The 19,038-nt window shown below is 40.1% G+C and overlaps 1 long non-coding RNA gene across 1 annotated transcript; it reads right to left on the bottom strand.

Moving 5' to 3' along the window:
• Nucleotides 1–4,184: 4,184 nt before the first annotated feature.
• Nucleotides 4,185–8,463, bottom strand: LOC142150114 (uncharacterized). Its single transcript, XR_012691017.1, has 2 exons — nt 8,333–8,463; nt 4,185–5,083 (listed from the first exon to the last, which is right to left on the bottom strand). It is a non-coding gene; the product is annotated as an uncharacterized LOC142150114 (long non-coding RNA).
• Nucleotides 8,464–19,038: the final 10,575 nt, after the last annotated feature.

Below are 19,038 nucleotides of genomic sequence, written 5' to 3'. Positions count from 1 at the left end.
AATGACATCACAGAATTCCCTCTTCCAAGGCAGGAAGTGGAACAAAGAGTTATTTGTGATGATGATGCTATTAACCAAATAAGATGCTGGTTCCTAACACTCTCCCAGGATCACCTAACTATCATTGACAATTGTGTCTTCTCTCTCAGAGGATCCCATTTTAATTCCATGCCTGCCATTGTAAAATGTCCAGAGAGAATAGAGGCGACTCCTGTGCAATTTTAAGCTGGTGAGTGGCAAGTGATTAGTGATATATGTGTTTTATACTGTATGCTATTCATATACATACCGTATATACTTGAGTATAAGCCGAGTTTTTCAGCACATTATTTGTGCTGAAAAAGCTCCCCTCGGCTTATACTCGAGTCCCACTTACCTTTTCTCCGATCTCTGGTCTCTCCCGCTAATCTGTGGGCGCCTACAGCCTCTGTGGGTGGTCCGATGACTGCCCGCTTCTTCAATGACTGCCCGCTTTGGTCAAAAATAAATGAGAGCGTACAGAGATGAAAACACAGGAGTAGAGTTGTTAATCTCCTGGGAGTGACTTTAGCATGTCACTGTCAGCCACTATTTCATTGTAGCCCTGTTTATCTGTATACATTGCACATGGAATAATAAAGTTAAATGAAAAGGAGCCTGTCAGTCATAGCTAAAGTCTGAGACATTTCCATCTAGCTCCACTGGTCAGAGACACATGTGAGCACCCTGACTTGTCCACTGCAATTATTTGCATCAGTTTGCTAAAGAATGTTATTTATATCTGTGTTCACCTTTTAGGCTTGATACCAAGTGCAAAGGATTTAGTGTAACCATTTGTTTACAATTTATTAGGATATGGGTATATATTATGTACTTATATAATTTTATTGATGTTTTATTATAATAAATTTTGATACACTTATTTACAACCTCGTTTGTATTATTGGGAGCCCAGTGTTGCCGATATCCAGCGTTTTTTTTGTGTTGTTAACAGCTTAATTCTGGGTGTAGGAACCAGGAAGGAGGAAACCAAGAAGAGTGAGTGTAAGCTGTGTGGCTATATGGTACTAGCTGTATATGTATTTATCTAATGCATAGAAGCCACCCCCCAATATTTTTATTTTTGAAATTTACCAGTAGCTGCTGCATTTCCCACCCATGTCTTATACTCGAGTCAATAAGTTTTACCAGTTTTTTGTGCTAAAATTAGGTGCCTCGTCTTATATTCATGTCGGCTTATACTTGAGTATATACGGTATGTTGATTTGTGTAAAGGATGAGAAGGGTACAATACAATTCAATTCAATCTGCCACTGCAGGTGGAGATGGCTAAAGTACATTGTTGTGTATCCTGAAAGTAAACACTCAAGAATAATAACAAAGAGGTTAGGAGTCCCTGTTAGCGCAAGTAGTCAATCTTTCGACGCTGAACCTGTCGACAGTCAGAATGTCGACAGATTCAGTGCGTCCATGTGGTTAAAATGACGACATTCAACTGGTAATGGTACAGCCAGCAATACAGTCACCAGTGGCACAACACAGTAAAAAAATATGCACAAATTAAAAAAAACAAAACAGTGTTCCACCCAAGCAGCTTAATCCTAATGGTGCCAGCCTACTAGCAAAATCAGGCAGGGGGTGGGACGACAAAATCCATGGGGTCCCCCTGATTTTACTAGTACCAGCACTTGTAGTATCCATGGATGCAGGGCATGCTGACACTAAGGGAACCACAAGTACCAGCATACCCTGGCACCCAGGGCACACTGGTACCTCTAGTGCACCAAGACAAACTGTAAATGAAACACACAACATGTTTTTAAAGATAACTTTATTTGAAATAAAAAAAAATTAAAAACTTGTTGTACTCACCAACATCCAGGTTCTTCATCTGTAATCCATGTTTGTCCATAAAATAAAATTACATCCTGGGATCTTGCAGCTTGAAAAACAGGAGTTAAGTGGGTAGTTCACGCTTGTCTGAAGGAATCCTTGATGGTTTGGCAAATAGGGGAAAGTTTTTTTGCACATGGGAAAGAATTTCACAGAATGTGTGCATCCAGAGAAAAGTCCTTTAATTGGGAATGGAAGCACGTAATGAGAGAAGAGGCACAGATCTTGGACAGAGTGGTTGGGTCAAGTTGGGAGAAATTTTGAGACAAGTGAAGAGATGTAGGTTGATGCACTTTTGTTAATAGTGTTGTGTGTTAGAAGATGTATTTTACATTGCATTTGGAAAAATACAGGTAACCACTGCAGCAAATTAGAGCGAAGCAGCAGTTAAAGGACATATTAAAAGGAAAGTCTAGCAGCTTCATTCAAAATAGATTGCAGGTTTAAAAGTTTGTTTATAGGTAGACCAGTAAGAAGGGAATTGGTCAATGTTACAGTATATGAGTGCATAAAGTTTGTATTCTGAAAATGTTTCTTAGATGTATGTAAAAGGATTTGGATATATTTAACACCCCTTCACTTTACTCCTGAGTGGGGTTTTGCAGATATCTTATATTCATTACTCAGATCGATTCTCGTTACCACAGTGCCTCTACTCAAGTATTCTTGTCTGCACACTGTGGGGATATGGTGGTTTGTTTTACCAGGGGTCAACTTGGGATACCCTTTGAATCCACACAGACCTCTCAGGGAAAACACAACACAGCATGTATTCAAAAAACACCTTGGTACGGTTATTTAAGGGGATGGGTGATTACAATAAAGATTTAAATTAGCAGGTGGTACAGTATGAACAGATTGTAACTAACACATAGCAATAAACAGTATAATCTCCAATTCAGCTCTCAATTACTGATAGGACGTACTACAATATCCAGTTCTAACAGAGATATCTCTCCAAACAGAATGTATTTACCTACAGGCTTACCACTAACAGAGAACACCATGCCCTAAACCTGGTTGTCTCAATGTGATACCCTGAAACTGTTGGGGACAAGGACCCAGTGAAACAGGACTCTCACAGCAGGATACTGGAGATACTTTAAGACCCAGAAAAGCCCAGTTTGTGAGGGCTGCTGGAACGTTCTGTGTTGTGTGTGACAAGAAAAATGATAAGACAATGATTCAAAAATGCAGAACAATAGAGAGAGGGCTGAGGAGCCTTGTGAAAAGAGAATATAGCTAATGAACTGGAGTGACAATAGCAGTGACCAGGGAAACTGACAGAGAGCTCTGGGCAACTTTCTTGTGCTGCCTTCACTCTCCTCCTTAGTTTCCTCCTCCCTTCCAGCAGCCTATAATGCTGGACGGTGTAGCTAAATCACTAAAGTCTGTGCCATTTTATTGCAGCCCTGCTTCTGCATCGGTCACATACAGATTGGATGCTGGAAACAAAGGACAGTTCTGAGTAAAGGATGATACCCGAGCAGCAAGAGTGAGGGCTAGTGATATCTGATGTGCTGTCAACAGAAATAGAGTAAATTCTGTTGACTAGCATGAAGTATGAGTATTAGCTCAGTTTTTGAAAGATTGAGTTTTAGGTGGCAAAAAGACATTCAAGATGAAATGGTAGAAAAACATTCAATAACGTGTGCCAACAGAGATGGTAAGACATACAAAGAGGAAATATAAATTTGTTATAATCTGCTAGAGGTGATACTGAAATCCAAAATAGCTTATTAGGCAACTAAGAGAAGTGGTATAGATAGAGAAGAGGGCCTAGGATTGAGTCTTGAGTACAACAACTCATAGACATAGCAGAGATGAAATAGGGGGAGAGGAGATTTGATAAGTAGGATGAGGACCACGACAGGACAGTGTTCTGAAACTATCAGTCATTTTAAGTTGATTTTCATTTCTGCTAAATATGCTTGTGTGTTTGTAAGAAATATACCAATTCACTATTTTTATAGCTTCAAAAGCCTAAAGGGTATATTTACTAAACTGTGGTTTTGAAAAAGTGGAGGTGTTGCCTATAGCAACCAATCAGATTCTACTTAGCATTTATTTAGTACATTCTACAAAATGACAGCTAGAATCTGATTGGTTGCTATATGCAACATTTCCACTTTTTCAAACCTGCAGTTTAGTAAATATACCCTTAAGTGTATCCTGTCTGTGTGTACTTTATCTTTCACCAGTTTGCATCCCATAAGTGCAAATGGGCTTATTCCAACACAATACACTAGCCCTTCAATACTTTAAGATTTTTCTAAATAAAGATAACCATAAATAACAACACGGACACGTGATTCAATTTTGGCGAACTAAGGTCACAGTTTATTTAATTCAGTAAAGATGTGGCAACGAAAACATATGCAAACAAGCTCAAGTCAATATAAAAATAACTTAACCAAAACCTTAAAGGGATGGCCAGCCGGCCATATTTAGTCTTGCGCAACTTTAAGGCGTCAAATAGAACCCAGCCCCTATGGCCTCACGGGTACGCTACCTAAAATGATATCCAGGGCACCTGTACAGGTGACCCCCTAAAGAGACAGGACTGAAGGGAGGAAGACTTCTGCGGCCAGAGTGCTGTTTGTTGGAGGGTCCAAGAAGAGGACCATCACTCGGCCGAGATAAAATGGTAACATGTAATATCACCCATAGATTTCAATAAAACTCTGTCCTTTGTCACACATATATTAAGATAGCTTAATACTTAGCTTAAACCAAGATATCTACCAACCAATTAATCTCTCAGTCACAGAAGTAAATTTCTAATATGTAGCAGAAAAAATAAATAAGCAATTTTGTTAATATGATGTTACTTCTAAGACCTTCTAAAAGTCTTAACATGTCAAGCTTCTAGGACTGGTGTGCATAGAATCCCAAGCAAAGGGAGCAAATCAAAATGAACAACATAATGATTAAAGAGGTGGAAAACCAGTTAAAGGAGAGTTTATTAACACAATTTCACAAACATATCTAGCTATGTTCATTTTACATAAATTAAGAAACAACATGCTAAAATGAATCATTGGTATGTTTAACGTGAGACAGAATATTATATTTGAAACAATGTTGTGCAATAAAACCTTTTAAGAAATAAACCAAAATATTACTAGGCAAAAATATCACACTATATTAGTAACTGAAACACCTTGTTTTGCTGTATCTTCTGCTGCTAACCAATACCAGGTTCACTCTGCTGGAATGAAAATAAAAATATTCAACTGTTCACAATATATAAAACCTGTGCAACTATAAATATGTGAACTGTATTTTATAAGAGCTATACAATGCTCACATATCTTAATATTAAGTAAGGAAATTTGAAAGATGTGTTGCATATTTTTGATATTGCAGTTTTACCTGCAATTACTTATTAATGTGTTTCTCACTGTAAATGTATTTTAAGCTGTAGAAATAGATTAAAGAATAAAAAAACAAATGAATGCTCCCATATTTGGCCAATGGCCCAATGTCCTTTGTATTCTTATACATCAGTCCCAATTTGCAAATTCAGCTGCATTCATTCCCTCCACTATATTTTATTTTTTGTACCAGTCCTAAAGCAGAGAGTAAAATAAATAAATATATTAACATTGCAAAAAAAAGGAAACTGGAAATATGTTTTGGGCCCAAATAAGAGTAAAATGTATGGCCGTTTGTGCAGCATATCTTTGTTTCTTCGCACTGGGCATGTTCAGTAAGTGAACCTATGCAACTGTGGGCTTTCAGACCTGCGATTTTCTGGTACTTAAAACTCCTTACTTCTGTAGAGGAGTGACAGGGAAGGGAAGGGCTGTTCTAAAGTAGGCAATGTACAGTAATGACGTGTTTGAACAATTGCGTACGGATTTAGCCTGGGACATTGTCGCAGATACACCTGAACAAGCGTTTTTATTTGTAGGTGGTCAGAGGCAGGTGTAAATAGCAGATGGTGATGATGACAAACACCCAAACTAATGACCCATTATTGATTAGTGGTCTGTGAATGATTTGCAGAAGCTTATAGAGACTTTAACAATCACTCAGCCATACAATAGGATTTGCCGAGCGTCTTGTAGCAAAGATAAAATAAAATATTTTTTTTTGTACTCATGTCTGGAATTTGTTCTTGCTATGTTAGCTAAGCTATTCAAGTTTAAATGATGCTACATAGCAATTGCAGTCACAACAAATGAAATAAAAGCTTTTGTACATGTAAGCAAGTAGGACGTAAGTGTCTGAGTGTGTCTGTTGTCAAGCGGGTACATCGTCAACTCTGAATACAGCATAGATGTGCATACAACTAGGTGCAAGTATTTCAATCGCAAGTTACACTGCGCTCCACTCTGAATCTGGTCCTTAGTGGTTATGGGTTTGGTATCCATCTGCATTTAAACAGAAAAATCTGGGATACACACACAAGTTTTCCTAATAAAATCAGCACTTAAACATAATGAAAATTAAATAATGGTAATATAAAAAAAATACTGAAAACTCTTTCTGTGGTCACAGATAGTCTATGCAAATACATTTCACAATGGTTTGTGGGTTTTTTTTTTTTATCAGATTAATCCTATATTCACCAACCACCATTAGCATCAAGTACACCTTTGGGACAAGTGTTCTTTTTTTGGTGCACTACTTTGGACATCCAATTCTAAGAAATCTAAAGCCACATCACTGCACCCACAGAATCCATTCAGAGCTCCATGGCAACAAACAGCTATGTCTAAAAAAATGACAGATGGTATTTAAAAGGCATGCAGTCACTTTCTCCCTGTTGGCTCTTGCACAAATAACACAAAACAATATCTAGCATAAACTTTATACATAAAAACTGATGTGAATGCCTTTCAAGAGAATGCAAGAAAAACAAAAAAGAATACTTGTCATACAGGCAATCATAATTGTTTATGTTCACTGTTTATCTGTACAATGTAACTTCTGGGCTTGTATCTATTATGCAAACTTTGACATCTGCCTTGCCAGGTAAATAATCTGCATGCATAGGATCAACAACCTTCACCAACAAAGATAATATAAAGGCTTAACCTTAAATAGGGCAGATAATTACATCACATTTCTACACATAGAACATTTAAGAATGTAATTACGTGTACAGTTCTTTTTGCAGGCGAAAGGGGACCCTTACGCGTTCAACTTCTCTCGACACAGCACCTATGTTGGCTGAAGTGCTGCTGGTAATATTTTAGGTGTGGAGTGAAATATTGTTTTATTGTGTTTCTGATATAGCAACCCTCTGCATAAATGATATGATCAATTTAGTAAAATCTATTCATTTCAATGTCATCTACACATGCTTAAAATCATTGCAAATTTCAATAACTCCTTTGCTCAAAGATTATTATATGCCACACAGCAATAAAAAGCTGCTACAGTCAGACTCCAAGACCAACCACCCTGCAAATGTGTTGAGTGAATATGTCCTTTGAAAAATGTACAAGAAAATGGCTGCTTTTGGGTATTTAACCCCTTAATAACTTTGTAGCTTTGTGATCAGACACATTTAAACACGTTGTGCTGCTTAAGCAACATATTTTTTATTTTTTTTAAGAGTCAAGGGGGTACATTTACTAAAAATTCCTTTTTGGGGTATTATTTAAACGGTGGCACATTGCTGGCAATTTCCAAGCCACTGGATTTACTAACCAGCAGTTTGTAGGCTAAAACGTCAAATGTGAGGAGATAAGTTGCGATTTCAAAACCCCTAACTAGCATGTGGTTTAGGGGAAACCGACACTACTAATGTTAAAGATAAAAATCATCTCTCCCCTTCAGTAACGGGCCATGCTGCTTAGCACTGGGACCCGGACTAGGGGGGAGCAGCCAGAACAAATGAGATAGGGCCCCTCCTAGTAACCGTGGCCGGTGGGTAAAAGTGAAGTAAAATAAATCTTGCGCCCCCTTTGTTAACGAAACTAAATGACTGTGCTCCCTTTGTTGTTTGTAATAAATTCTTGTGCCCCTTTGTATTAAGATATAATTAATGTCTCCTTTTTATGTTTGAAATTTGCTACTTATTTTTTCTGTAGTGCAGTGTATTAACTAAATACTTACCTACATCATCATCTATTCTTGTTCCAACATAATCCAGAGAGAGAAAAAAAACCCAGAAATGAGACGGACTGCTGCTGTCATAAGTCAATGTCCAGTAATACCACCTAGTTAGTAGACGTCAGCAAATCAGGAGCAGTCGCTCATCCGAAAGGCCAAAGTCCGCTTGCCTTAAAAGGGCTGTGAACGGCCATTAAGGAGTTAATATGTTGGCAGCATGGACAAGGAAGAAATGCTTTTTTTAGCATTATGCTGGCAAAGTAAAGTTAGTATTGTAATAGTGATAAAGGTCTCTGCTTTATAATTCTGTTGTTCAAAAGCCTGTTTATTATATATACTGTAAAATATAAAACAAATAGTCTATGAAACATGTATCGAATGAGACACTTACCACATCATTACATTTCTGACTGCACTGTAGTAGTCTCTTCCTAACCTGGTCATTTTCTTTTATAATTTGCTTAATTTGTTTCAATACCATATCCTGCATTTCTTGCTGGAAATAAAATATAAATGTAATGCACAACACAGATACAATGATAGCAAATATGCAAAACATTACATTTCCCATTTTGTGTTTATATCATATACAATCAAGTTTTCAGATTTTCACGCAACTAAGCAAATAATTATTTTTTTTAGGGTTTGGAAAAGAAAAGAGTAAGAGTGAAAAAAGTGGTATACTTTTTAAAATTAATTATACCCATAACCAACATGCATTTCTAAGGTCTGGGACAATTTTCATTTTTGCACTATATTGATTACATTAGGAATAACAAACCTGATTCATTAAGGAAAGTTAAGCAAAAGTAAGCAAGTAAGGCAAAACAATGTTACATTGGAGGGGGTAAACTTAATATGTGATGGCATATTTATAGTTGGGGTAACTTTAAATTTCAGTGTACAAATAAGCTATCAAGTATTTGTGTGCTACGAGAAAAAACAGCCAGTATTTTCCTTATGTGCAAAAAAATTATTTTATTTGCACCCCTTGCATTGCAACATGATTTTGTCCAGAAAACCTGAGTAAGAAAACTTACTCAATTTTGTATTATACAATGAAATAAAATATAGAACATGTTCTATGATTTTCCAGTACCTTTCTAGATTTAGATTTCATTTTATTGCTTGGCTTTCCAGGCACATTGTCACGCTGGTCACAAATATTAGAATCTATGTTGCCTGCAGGATAGGATAAAACAAGTGAACAACTTGAGACAACAGCAACATCACACAGCATTGGGTCAGTAGCCATAGGCGGTATTTAACACTTGAAATCTGGCAGTTTTAACAAACACAGAACAGACCACAGATATAACCTTGCCCATCCAACACGTTTTTAAATCACTTTTTATCACTACTTGACAAGTGCATCAATTGCATTGAACATCTTGTAAGAGTAGAACAGGGCAACACAGCAGTGGCGGACATTAAAACATCACGATTAGTTACTCTATTGCAGGTGTTACACAAGCATTTAAAAAACAAACATTTTTCTAACCACACAAGAGCATGCAGCCTTTCCACAAAGTAAAATATCTATGGCAAGTCATTTCTCTCTTATGTGTAGTAAAAAAAAAAAAGATTCTGACACTTTCTAAATGTTGCATTTAGGCTAGTGTCACACATGGAAATGTTCCCCCCACCACATTATTATTATTTATTTGTATGGTACCACTGTGTTCCAAAGCACCAAATATTAGAACCGTGAGGCTTTGAGAACTCAGCCTGCAGTTATTACACATGATACTTTTGCATCATGATGGGAAATGCTTTTTCCCCAATTTTCTTGGCAATAAAAACACCTGGGGTAAAGGTATTATACTCCGATTTTTTTCAACTCGCGAATTGAAAAAATCAGAGTATAATACATTTACCCCCTGGCACTCAAGTTCCACAAGCTCGTATTTAGGACAGGATATACAGCAACGCCTTATGGGAGTATGCCATGTTACATTAATGGCGTGGAACCGCACATATGAAGACCTGGTCCATCCCCTAAGCTCTTCCCCTACTATAATAACACCACTTCAGTGTTGCGCATGCACAACTGCCATTGGTATCCACAACATTGAAGGGGCATCACTCAGGAGGACATATCTCCAGGGCCGCCGAGAGGGGGGGGAGCGGGTACTAATTACCCGGGCCCGGCATGTCAGGGGGCCCGGCCCGGGCCCTTGCGCTGCTGATTTTTTTTTTCATTTTTAATAATTTTTTTCCAAAACCTTCGGTCGTTGGTGGGGGGAGCAGGCTAGTAAAAAAAAACAAAAAAACATACTCACCTGATCGCGGAGCCGGCATCCCTCCTCTCTGCTGCTCTGTGCTCTATTCAGACTGTCTGAATGCCGGGTGTGATGTCATCATGTCTTGCCCAGCATTCAGTCAGTCTGGAGCAATGGAGCACAGAGCAGCAGAGAAGACCAAGAGAGGAGAAAAGGTAAGTGAAGGGAGGAAAACGAGGTGGGCACAGAGGGGTTAAAAAATGGGGGGGGGGGGGGCAGCATGTCAGAGGGGTTAAAAAATGAGGGGGGGCACGGAGGGGTTAAAAAACGGGGAAGCAGCATGTCAGAGGGGTTAAAAACGGGGAAGCAGCATGACAAAGGGGTCAAAAAATGAGGGGGAGCACAGAGGGGTTAAAAACGGGAAGGCAGCATGTCATAGGGGTTAAAAAATGAGGGGGAGCACAAAGGGGTTAAAAAACGGGGGGGGGGGGGGGGGCAGCATGACAGAGGGGTTAAAAAATGAGGGGGCACAAAGGGGTTAAAAAACGGGGGGGGGGGGGCAGCATGACAGAGAGGTTAAAAAATAAGGGGGGGCAGAGGGGTTAAAAAACGGGGAAGCAGCATGTCAGAGGGGTTAAAACGGGGAAGCAGCATGTCAGAGGGGTTAAAAAATTAGGGGGAGCACAGAGGGGTTAAAAAACGGGAAAGCAGCATGTCAGAGGGGTTAAAAACCGGGAAGCAGCATGTCAGAGGGGTTGAAAAATGAGGGGGAGCACAGAGGGGTTAAAAAACGGGAAAGCAGCATGTCAGAGGGGTTAAAAAATGAGGGGGAGCACAGAGGGGTTAAAAAATGGGAAAGCAGCATGTCAGAGGGGTTACAAATTGAGGGGGAGCACAGAGGGGTTAAAAAACGGGAAAGCAGCATGTTAGAGGGGTTAAAAACGGGGGGGGGGGGGGGCAGCATGACAGAGGGGGTTAAAAAATGAGAGGGGCACAGATGGGTTAAAAAACAGGGCAGCATGGCACAGTGTGGTTAATAAACAGGGGTCAGCATGGCACAGTGGGGTTAAAAAATGGTGGGCAGCATGGCACAGTGGGATTACAAAGGGGGGGGAGGCATGGCACAGTGGGATTGAAAAAGGGGGGAGCAGCATAGTATAGTCTGATCAAGGGGAGCCAGATGAAGGGGGCAAAAGCAGCATTGAGGGCACAGTGTGATCATAAGGCATGGCGATGATGAAGGGGCACATTATTGTAATATTGGAGCTGGAGGAAGGCCTAATTATTAATCGTGGATGGTATTGATTTAACGCCAGGGTTGTTTGGAATTATCTAAATGTAGCTATTTTTTTCCAAATAGGGCCCCCAGCATTCCAGTATCCAGACAAGCCGCAACTAAAGAAACATGCAGCAACAGGTGGTGAAAGTGAGAAGAACAGGTAGGAGAGAGCAGGACAATATGTGAAATGTTGTGATTCTAGTAGGGACAATGTCAATTTTTGGTGAGTGTTGTGCCCAATGTAAGGTGGAGGCCAAGACTGAACTCTTTGTGTACACACTGCATTATTTTTATACTACATTTTGGTGCTAGATGTCCTGAAAGTCAGGAGTGCTTGGACATATGTGATGCTCTGGCGAATAGAGAGCCTAGTGATTTTGATGTGTTAGCCACGCCCCAATGTCGCATTTGCCACGCCACCAAATGCATGACCACACCTCTGAGGCGGCGCCAAATTTTTTACCATGCTCAACTATGAGGGGGGGCCCCATGAATTTATTGTACCGGGGCCCTGAATTCCTCTTGGCAGCTCTGCATATCTCCAAATTGTCCCTGAATGGGGACAAAAGTCTTGATAATTGTGACAGCAGGACTGTCCCTCCTAAAGCAGTATAGGTGGGAGGTATAGCTATGGAACACAGTGAGTGACATATACAATTGTAGTTGCCAACTGTCCCTAATATTCCTGAACATTGCCAGGTTTTGTGACCAGAAACCCTACCCCAAAAAGTATGAAGTTGAACCGATTTTCCAACAATGACCAACACGGAAGTGTCATTTCTAGAATTGCCTATATTAGATGTTATCCTCCCAATCTATTCTTAATACCTAACATTCATTCAATAAAATTTAATGATGAAGAAAGTAAAATCCGCAAAAAAAATAAATCCCAAAATGGCATTATAACAGGATCAGTAAAACATTTTTATTACTATGGGCTCTGCAGGAAATCAGCCATGGACAAAGAAAAACCATTAGCGAGTACGGGGCTTAAACTGGAGATACACACCCACTAAAGATACATGGCACCACGAGTGCAGAGTAGGTGGCAGACACACCCACCTGGCACTTTGACATTGCTCGGAACATGCAGTCTTTCCAGCCTCTGCCTTGGTTTGAGCTGGCACAGTAACGGGATCTCAGGCGACCCATCTGTCACATACGGCGACTGCTCGGCTCTCTTTCTCTTCTTCCTCTTCTCGCGTCCCGTCTGCATCGTGTCCGTTTTCTTGCTTCCAGCTCTTCCGCTAATCCTCTCCACCCACACCGAGCGTTTTACACGCTGCACCACTATACCCGGACTGTGCTTCCCGAAGCGGGTGACATATACTGCATGGGGTGTGCCTCTCTTCATAGAGCGCCTGCCAGTGCTTTCCATGACTCATCCGCTGGGCAGCCACATACATAGCCGGGCTCACCGATGTCTCCGGTTTTCCCGCCCAGTGCACGTGCGCGCAGACATTAGGATGGGACCCAGGTATTTTTGGAAGGATTTTTAATGGTTCAAGCAACACTGTGTCTCGGGAGAAATTATACAAATGACATATATATTCAGTCTCTAGAATTAAGGAATAGGATAAACTAAAACTACGGTTTTGTTTGCAATAAAGGCTTATTTTATAATGTAAATTTACACTAAATCATGTTTCTTAAATAAGCTTTCAAATGCCCATATCAATAGGTTTTCACACAAAATAGCAGCTGCTGTGGTAACAAAAATCTAAAAGTGACACTTCATTTTTAATGGTACCCCCATATAGGTATGGATCAGACAACAGATGAGCAGAATTGCTGCAAGTTTCATAGTAAAACAGGTAGAAGTACAACGTTCCCTCAATCCAATCTTTGATTTCTAATTCTGTTTTGCTGTTCCACAGAAAGTGATTCTACACTGTATTTAAATTCTCAATTAGAGGTAATGAAGGTCAATTAATTCTGCTGTGTGGTGAAGTAGGTGTAAGACTGGGAATGTTTAAGGCTAAATGCTTCTTAACAAGATGAATATTTTGCAAACAGTTTTGAAAGTGTAGCCCATGTCTTGGTCAGATTCTTAAATTTTGCTAAACTGAGCAACCAATCAAAGAAGAATCTTCATCAATTTTTATGGAAAAGGCCAATTCAAGCTGATTGTGGTAGTTTCTTCCACCGTATGATATATCACAGCATGCAACATGGAAGTCTGTGGAAAAAAAGACTTACAAAAAATATATGCATTTTATGACAACGGACCATGGGGCACAGATGGATCACTGGTGGGCGCTCAGGGCCCTAGGGTCCTGCCAGCCACTTGACTTACATTCTGGCTCAGGCTCAGCTTGGAATTTCAGGGGATAGGGGGTTGAATATCTGTACCGTCAGGCTAGTGCCTATAGCTGCAGCCTCAACGATTATACTGATAGTGAAGCAGGGGTGGTTCTTCCTACTTCACTGTTTGTATTCACTCAATCATATGAAGCTGAGCAAAAGGGGTCAGAGGAGCGTGTGCTAATCTCTGATTGGAGGAGCAGCACATGTTCACATGATTGAGGATGAGTGACAGCATATATGTTGTTGATGATAGGAGCCAGGCTGTTGCTTGTCAAAGTCCTTTGGTCTATACGAGATGTAAAATTCCTTCCTGAATTCAGCCTCATCTCTGCAAGTCCTCTACCTCTTACCACCTCATACTTGTGAGTAGACTCCACCATGGTTTTTTTAAGCTTCTTTTTTGCTGGATATGAGATTGACTCTTTAACTCTTTAATTCAATGGTATAGCAAGTTTTGTCATTTTAAATTGCACTAGAGCTAAACCAGATAGCTCTGCTCATTTATCTATTAACAAGATTTAAAACACAAAAAGCAAACAGGGAATTGGATGTTATGTAAACTGATGCTGAGCACAGGAGGAGGAGCCGATGTGGACGGTTATTTGCTCTCTGAGCTCCCATCCTCAGATGTGCACTGAAATTTTGGCTTCAAAAAGAACAGAATAGTGCCCTGAACTCCCCTCTGGACAGTTTGTTCAGCCGCTCATCGCTTCCCTCTTCACTTCCTGGCTCAAACTGTGACATGGCTTTCTTCTATCTTGTTGCCTGTGGCACACTGCCAAACCGCAACCCTCCTTCACCATGCTGCTGATGGCTCCCCCAGAACCACTGGCCTCCTCAACTCATTGAGGCTTCCTTAACTCACTGGCACATCTGCTACTCCCTGTCGAATGCTCCATTGACCCAAATGTCTACTTCCTGCCTCCTAACCTCTGTCAGTGGTTTGTCGCTCATGAGACTTGCAACCTGAGACCTACCCCATTGGATTGATTGTCAGTCTCCATACATTGTACAGCTACCTTGAGTCCTATTAACTCCAGACCTCCTTTGGCAGCCCAGCAATACTGAGGCCTGCCTCTGCTCAGTCAACCTGTCATCGCATTACCCGCCAGGTATGCTTTGATATATATGTGTATACATATATATATATATATATATATATATATATATGTATAAATAAATATATATATATATATATATATATATATTTATATATAATGTGTCCTTCTGATCAGAAGCCCCAGCCCAGAGCTCATCAACTACCTAGGATACTCACCACCCTATGTCTCCTGGACTCGACCGCTATCTGGACCAGATGGTCTACCTGTCACCTGCCACTCATCCTAGGTCATGCTATATGGCTTTTGCACCCCTCATCTGGATCCTGGCCTCTGCCACCCTCACTAGATTGATTATCACCAGATTAACAGCTTCCCCTCACTATGGGTCCTGGTTTCTTTGTCTCTGCCACCCTGAACCCCAAGACTTCCTGAACTCCACCTCGAAGCTTCCTTGCAATGGACTGCCTCTCAATCCATGTTCCACCCCCCCCCCCCCCTCCAGCTTCTGGTACTCCATACTTCAGTCTCCACACCATCATGGACAGCTCCATCCATTTACCCTTAATGAGCAATTGTACCCATTATTGCATGACGCACTCTATTGTATTATGAATCCTATGTTTATAGTGCTATTTCATTTTGCAGTATGAACCCTCTCTATGCTTTCCCTCACTACTTTTCCCCTCCTTCCCCTGTTCGTTCCCCACCCTCTTCCCCGATGCCGCTCTGTCCTGTGATTCCCCACACCCCCCATTGCTCTATCAATAGAGCATTGCTATATTTCTTCCCCATCTTTCATCCTCCTTATCCCTCTGCTTCACCTTCTTACCTTCCCGCAGGCTCCCAAGTAGCTTACCATGGCTCCTACACCTCCTCTCATATCATACTCCTCACATTCCTTGACCGCCGGGGACATCTCCGCTAACTGCGAGTTCCACTTCCATCCTATAATCACTCTCTTTCCCCACCCTCAGCCTTGTCCTAGATCCAGCATTCCCCTGTCCACCAGTAACCCTGCTAACCTCATCCACAGTTCCCCACTACCTACTCTCCTTTTCTCCTATGCTTTCAGGAATGCCAGCTCCATGTACAACAAACTGTCCTCCATCCACCACCTCTCTTATCCTCCTTGCTAGGACTGAAACCTGGCTCTCCTCCACTGACTTCACTTACCCCGACTTTTTTTCCTGTGGTGTTCTCTCCTTCACCCACTCCACTAGGCCTGGAGTCCAGTCGACAATATGGGCATATATCCCTCGCAACTGCACCTTCTGTTTAAGTCCACCTGAGCTCACCCTTTATTTCTCCTTCTTCGTGGTCCATTCCATACATTAATCTTTGTAAGGATATCATTATGTCTACCCCAAGCATGTTTAAATTGCTCTACTGTACCACCTCTGATGGGAGGCTATGCCACTTATTAACCACCCTTTCTGTCAAGTAGTTTTTCCTCAAATTTCCCTTTCAGTGCATGTTCTCATGTTCTAATATTTATCTTCCTTTGAAGAAAGTTTTCCTCCTGTACTTTATTAAAACCCTTGATATATTTGAAAGTTTCTATCATGCCCCCCCTTTCCCTTCTCTGCTCCAAACTGTACATATTAATATGTTTTAGTCTTTCCAGGTAAGTTTTGTGATGTAGGCCATGCACTATTTTAGTTGTCCTTCTTTGTACAGTCTCTTGTGTATTTATATCCTTCTGAAGATATGGTCTCCAAAACTGAACGCAGTATTCTAGATGAGGCCGTACCAATGACCTATACAGTGGCATTATTACTTCTTTCTACTACTGATTCCTCTCCCTATGCAACCAAGCATTTGACTTGCCTTCCTCAGTGCTTTGTTACATTGCTTACCTGCCTTTAAGTTATCTGAAATAGTGACTCCTAGATCCCTTTCCTCCTCAGTATTTTCCATTATAGTGCCATTAATACTATATTTAGCCTTTGGGTTTTTGAGACCCAAGTGCATGATTTTGCGTTTTTTTGGCATTAAACAGTAGTTGCCACTCTTGATCATTCCTGTAGTCTAAATAGATCATCAATCATTTGTTTTACTCCTCCTGGTGTGTCTACCCTGTTGCATATATATTTTGTGTCGTTTGCAAAAAGTATACTTTCCTTTTAATACCATTTGTCACCAATAAAGATATTAAAAATCACTGGTCCAAGTACAGATCCTTGGGGTACTCCACTGGTAACCTTTCCATCCTAAAAATCCACTCCATTTACTGTAAATCTCTGTTTTCTATCCTGACATGTCCATTTACTGTAACTCTGTTTTCTATCCTGACATGAATCAAATATACAGTGTAAACTGTCACAGATACAGGAAAATGATACATGAATTCAGAGGACCTCAGTGGCTGGAGGCCAAGCTGGACAATGTGGCAGGTGTAATGCTGTTAAGCATGCTAAACAATAGCAGGGATAACGATACACTTGTACAGAAGTCAGAGAAGGAGTGAGGAAGGGGGTGAAAGACTTTCGATGGGCGGAGCTCCTTGTGAGGCCGAGTTTTAAGTGAGATCCACACAGACGAAAGATCTCTCTTGTCTGACTTTTTTGGTGAAATGAGAAATAGTGTGGAGAAAGTTTATTTCCCTGGAGCCTGACCCCATGTATGTGAGGATCACCCATGGATATTGTGCATCGCGACCCAGTAGACCCAAAGCTTCATATTTGTAGTGGCATTTACCTATTAGCAACAGCATGACACAGGGGCAGCGGAATAATTTCAACCAAGTTGTTGTGTGACTTGTGGAGGCAACCTTGCAGATAAACAAATGTTAGGTAAAGGACTCTGTAGCCACCCCTGGATCAGAGGTAAGACTGACGCATTTTATCGAAAATGGAACATATAATGCAAGAAACAGACATATGTAACCCCGGCTGATTGAGGATGTAATATCTTTGAAAAAAAGGTGTGCGGTGCAGGTATAATGTTTCTTTCGAATGTGTGTATTCTTAATACGCCATTTTTGGCATTAAATGTAGAGAGAAAGACCCAAGTTAACTTAAAATCAAGTAAAATATTGATGCAAGGAATTGACATGACTAAACTTTGCTGAATGTAGGTACAACATTATTGAGAAAAGATGTGCTTTGTAAAGATACTGTTTTTTTCTATTTTTCCTTTTTTTTTTTATATGCGCAATACCCACTGAATAAAGGTGTAGTAGAGGGATAAAGAAAGAAAACAAAGTTACTGAATTTTGTATAAATTACATTTAATCAGATTGAATACTTAAAACATTATGGACATTCATGGAAAATCATGTGAAGAAAAGAAAAGAGACCTTTATTACCAGATATTGCAGTAAAATACTAATAATAATTCACTACTGAAAATGGCAGCATTTGTGAACGGATACATAGCAGTTACTTGGTTTTGTAAGGAACTCTTTTGATGTAAAATTAAATTATATAGTCAAGTTATATATCCATTACCAAACAGGTCTTTACAAAGGAACCTGGCTTACTTTGGAAGAGCTTTGTTGAATATAAACCTGTGGTTAGTGAAAAATGGTACTTTGTATTTGGAAAAGGATAGTTAAATCATAGACATGGAAATCATTATTCTATAGTAAGAGAAGATACTAAAGTAATAATTTCGATCTGCAATTGTTAGAAGTCACAGTAGTTATACAGAAGCACACTATTAATACTTCCAAACATGCTGAGCAGGAGATGAAGCTGGAGTAACTGATGCAAGTAACCAGGCTTAACAATAAGAGAATTGGAAACACACTATAGTCACAGAAATTTAGGATTGCATACAATAACTCTGTAATGCTTGCACATAAACTGAACAGGAAACAAGGCTGGAATAGCTAGGTTGAAACAAAAGCATTAACCAAAGTTCAGGTATCCAAAATATTAGTCAGAGGGTGCAGCAGCAAGGCTCAAAGATTGCAGTATAGTAACAGATACCTTGCAAGGCTAAAGGTCCCTTTAAAGTGTAGTAATCAAGACTCATTAAGGCCTGCTGGAGAGTGATAAAAACCAGGAATACCTACTGAGCATGCTCATGGAATTAATCTTTGGAAGCTATTTCTTCTTACAAATGTGATATTGTGATATTATTCCCCTCTTCACAAGTGGCTTCTCATGGTGCAATGCATGAAATAGGGCAAATTGATTGGTGGTAAATGGTTGCCAATTCTTAACTGTAAACTGTTACCCTGTAAACCACAATATACTAAGGTTCACCATCCGAAAAATGCGTA

Source organism: Mixophyes fleayi, chromosome 4, assembly GCF_038048845.1.
Source record: "Mixophyes fleayi isolate aMixFle1 chromosome 4, aMixFle1.hap1, whole genome shotgun sequence".
In the NCBI taxonomy this organism is placed as follows: domain Eukaryota; kingdom Metazoa; phylum Chordata; class Amphibia; order Anura; family Limnodynastidae; genus Mixophyes; species Mixophyes fleayi.
The sequence above is the reverse complement of the archived record's forward strand: the minus strand, read 5'-3'. Positions and strand labels throughout refer to the sequence as shown.